Below are 4,745 nucleotides of genomic sequence, written 5' to 3'. Positions count from 1 at the left end.
GTAAGAGCGTTACCAGCCACCTTGTCTGTTGGGCCGAGGGCCTCCTTCAGGGGCGCCCTCTAGTGCGTCTTTTTCACTCAGTGTCCTTTTGAGGGGTCCCCGGGCCGTGTGGTGCGTGCTGGCTCGGCTCAGTAGCGCTCTTACAGGCTTACGAACTGACGTGGCTGGGAACTGGGAAGTCTGTTAGAAGCCGTTCCTCTGTAGCCTCTGTTTTCTAAACTAGTTGCAAGCCCTCAGGCGATCACTTGAGGCACAAGCTCGACGAATTGCGTAGGTGTCTATAGTTATGCACAAACGACACCGCGACTTCTAGCACACTTCTCAATTTATGGAATGAGAGACAGGGAGAAGATACCAAAGTATTGGAGTTGCGCCCGGCTTCCCTGGAGTTGCCACCACCTTGGTTATTTCTAGATGATAGACAGTCCCTAGCTGTGGAGTCACAAGTAGTTGAATTAATTACGATCATTGAAGGTCGCAGCCAGATGGAACCCCTGTAGCTCTAAGGTGTTATTGGTTAAATAAACAAATAAACAAGGAACAATAATTATGGGAAATTTAACGTCACTAACCGCCAATTAGCAATACGGACATTACTCACCACCCCCTTAAAGTGGTATTTTGTCATCTGCCCGCTTAACTATCAGCCCAACTGTCAGCCCAATAGGATGGATTTCACTCAAGGGTTTATATGAAAATTCGTTTTTATTGTTGTTGAGCCTCTCTTTTTTGGTTTAGATTTAAGTGAAAATTTATAGCTGTTAGGAACAAAGACCACAAGTTGAAGTTTTATGATATTTTTAAAAATACTTAGAAATCTGTGTTAATGTTATCGTTGAGAAAGGAAACGATTTTCTTCAATTTACTGGGCTGGAGAATGGAAGAGAGCAGTGTTTTTAATATTTTGAGCGAGTATCAGTCCTTAACTTTTTTGATTGCTTCCATGATGCATTTTGAGAATTTTCAATTTAAAACAACCATTAGGTGTATGTTTTTACAAGTAGAGTTTTGAAGAATGCTAGCAAAATTGGTTGAGGCATCACAAGTTATTAGAAATAAAGTGGTAACCTGGTTTTTAATTTGCAGGTGTAGAAATATTTTTGAATCTTCGTTCACAATTTAAAATAATTTAAGAATTGTTGAAAAGGCAGGGGACATCATTTTCATCTTTTCTTTCTAAGTAAAGATAACATGTTGTCATAAATCAGTATTTTGAAGTTTATCTGGTGAGAGTCAATTTTTGTTTCACAGTGCACACTACACAGTGGGTTTATTAACATATAATGGGTTTATTAAGAAATGTATTTGCTTAACCAGGATGTACAAATTTTATTATTTTAGTTAAGTAAAACATCTTAATTTTTCTTTTTGGGTTGTAGAACCCCTGCTAGATTATGACAAAATATAATCCATATAGTCATTGGTCTTAGCTGCAAATGGTCACTTTCCATCGTGTATCTGCTTCAATTAACTTTAGCAAATAAAATAAATTATTAGAGAAAACTTGTTACATAGTTCATATATAATCATGTATTAAAGGTTTATTAGGGAAAGACCTCTGATAAGTTAATTAAAAGATACAGTCTTGATAAGGGCATTTTATAGGAAAAGAAAATGGTTAGATAATTGTTAAGCTCTAAGAAAGAAAAGAATTTAGGGGTCCTAAATGATAATCTTAACTGATAGCCAACTAGTTCAGTGAGTGGTTGGTTTTCCAGAGCATCTTGATTCCATTGAAATTTATTGGAACTTTGCTTAGGGATTTTTTTCAGGAATTTTCATATTTTCCCAAGAGGGAGTTGTGAATTACATCATCTAAAAAGCTGTCTCCAAGGCCAAGTTTGGGACAGTTTCTTTTCTTTTAAACCATTACATTTTTTGTAGCTTACAAATTCAATCTGAAATTTTCAAAACAAGTCACTGCTTTAAAAATATATATATATATTTTAGAATGGCTGTTTTGGACTGAATTGAACACTCTTGACACCAGGCATTTTAAAAATTGTCCTGTCTACATGTTGTCGCTCATTATTTAAAAAAAAAAAAAAAAAATTACAAAAGCTCCTTCTCCACTTTTTTCCACCCCCTACACCAATTCCAAGATCTAGATGTTCTCCATCAGGGAAAGGGCTCCTGAAGGGCATGATACTGGCCGAGACTGGGTTCCCTTTTTCAGTGAATTAGATTGGATTTCAAAGCAATATCTTAACAAAGAATATGGGCCCTAGTACAACTTCTGACTGTAGCTTAGCCTTTTTTCTTATTTTTAGGTAATAAGGTGCATTTTTAGAGCTTCAAATCTTAGGCAACATGTAAAAATAATGAAAAACCTTTTTTTTTCTTAAACGAGGAATTTGTCTATATCTGAGCTGTGAAGAATATTTACAGTAAAAAGAAACAGTAAGTGCAATTTTTAAGAAAACTTTTTAAGTGAATTTCTGATTAGTGATTTAAATTGTATATTTAATTTGATTAATGTCATATTACCTCAGGGGTCATATTTTCTGTTTCTTTGTTGTATATTCTGAGGACTGTGCTTTGGTGCACCCTGGATAGATGTGGATCTTCATTGTCAGAGGAAGAAGACTTAATATGTCAATACCACTAAATTGAAATGGCAGTGTCTGTCTTGTCTTTTTTTTTTTATTATTATTATTATACTTTAAGTTTTAGGGTACGTGTGCACAATGTGCAGGTTAGTTACGTATGTATACATGTGCCACGCAGGTGTGCTGCACCCATTAACTCGTCATTTAGCATTAGGTATATTTCCTAATGCTATCCCTCCCCCCACCCCCCACCCCACAACAGTCCCCAGAGTGTGATGTTCCCCTTCCTGTGTCCATGTGTTCTCATTGTTCAATTCCTATCTATGAGTGAGAACATGCGGTGTTTGGTTTTTTTGTCCTTGCGATAGTTTACTGAGAGTGATGATTTCCAATTTCATCCATGTCCCTACAAAGGACATGAACTCATCATTTTTTATGGCTGCATAGTATTCCATGGCGTATATGTGACACATTTTCTTAATCCAGTCTATCATTGTTGGACATTTGGGTTGGTTCCAAGTCTTTGCTATTGTGAATAGTGCCGCAATGAACATACGTGTGCATGTGTCTTTATAGCAGCATGATTTATAGTCCTTTGGGTGTATACTCAGTAATGGGATGGCTGGGTCAAATGGTATTTCTAGTTCTAGATCCCTGAGGAATCGCCACACTGACTTCCACAAGGGTTGAACTAGTTTACAGTCCCACCAACAGTGTAAAAGTGTTCCTATTTCTCCACATCCTCTCCAGCACCTGTTGTTTCCTGACTTTTTAATGATTGTCATTCTAACTGGTGTGAGATGGTATCTCATTGTGGTTTTGATTTGCATTTCTCTGATGGCCAGTGATGATGAGCATTTTTTCATGTGTCTTTTGTCTGCATAAATGTCTTCTTTTGAGAAGTGTCTGTTCATATCCTTTGCCCACTTTTTGATGGGGTTGTTTGTTTTTTTCTTGTAAATTTGTTTGAGTTCATTGTAGATTCTGGATATTAGCCCTTTGTCAGATGAGTAGGTTGTAAACATTTTCTCCCATTTTGTAGGTTGCCTGTTCACTCTAATGGTTGTTTCTTTTGCTGTGCAGAAGCTCTTTAGTTTAATGAGATCCCATTTGTCAATTTTGGCTTTTGTTGCCATTGCTTTTGGTGTTTTAGACATGAAGTCCTTGCCCATGCCTATGTCCTGAATGGTAATGCCTAGGTTTTCTTCTAGGGTTTTTATGGTTTTAGGTCTAACATTTAAGTCTTTAATCCATCTTGAATTAATTTTTGTATAAGGTGTAAGGAAGGGATCCAGTTTCAGCTTTCTACATATGGCTAGCCAGTTTTCCCAGCACCGTTTATTAAATAGGGAATCCTTTCCCCATTTCTTGTTTTTCTCAGGTTTGTCAAAGATCAGATAGTTGTAGATAAGCGACATTATTTCTGAGGGCTCTGTTCTGTTCCATTGATCTATATCTCTGTTTTGGTACCAGTACCATGCTGTTTTGGTTACTGTAGCCTTGTAGTATAGTTTGAAGTCAGGTAGTGTGATGCCTCCAGCTTTGTTCTTTTGGCTTAGGATTGACTTGGCAGTGAGGGCTCTTTTTTGGTTCCATATGAACTTTAAAGTAGCTTTTTCCAATTCTGTGAAGAAAGTCATTGGTAGCTTGATGGGGATGGCATTGAATCTATAAATTACCTTGGGCAGTATGGCCATTTTCATGATATTGATTCTTCCTACCCATGAGCATGTAATGTTCTTCCATTTGTTTGTATCCTCTTTTATTTCACTGAGCAGTGGTTTGTACTTCTCCTTCAAGAGGTCCTTCACGTCCCGTGTAAGTTGGATTCCTAGGTATTTTATTCTCTTTGAAGCAATTGTGAATGGGAGTTCACTCATGATTTGGCTCTCTGTACAGGAGCACCCAGATTCATAAAGCAAGTCCTGAGTGACCTACAAAGAGACTTAGACTCCCGCACAATAATAATGGGAGACTTTAACACCCCACTGTCAACATTAGACAGATCAACGAGACAGAAAGTTAACAAGGATACCCAGGAATTGAACTCAGCTCTACACCAAGCAGACCTAATAGACATCTACAGAACTCTCCACCCCAAATCAACAGAATATACATTTTTTTAAGCACCACACCACACCTATTCCAAAATTGACCACATAGTTGGAAGTAAAGCTCTCCTCAGCAAATGTAAAA

General features: G+C 37.4%; 1 protein-coding gene across 2 annotated transcripts in view; it reads left to right on the top strand.

Moving 5' to 3' along the window:
- ZCWPW2 (zinc finger CW-type and PWWP domain containing 2) overlaps window positions 1-4,745 on the top strand; it is a 177,843-nt gene that overhangs the window by 112 nt on the left and 172,986 nt on the right. The window lies entirely within an intron of this gene.

Source organism: Pongo pygmaeus, chromosome 2 (assembly GCF_028885625.2).
Source record: "Pongo pygmaeus isolate AG05252 chromosome 2, NHGRI_mPonPyg2-v2.0_pri, whole genome shotgun sequence".
NCBI lineage: Eukaryota > Metazoa > Chordata > Mammalia > Primates > Hominidae > Pongo > Pongo pygmaeus.
The sequence above is the reverse complement of the archived record's forward strand: the minus strand, read 5'-3'. Positions and strand labels throughout refer to the sequence as shown.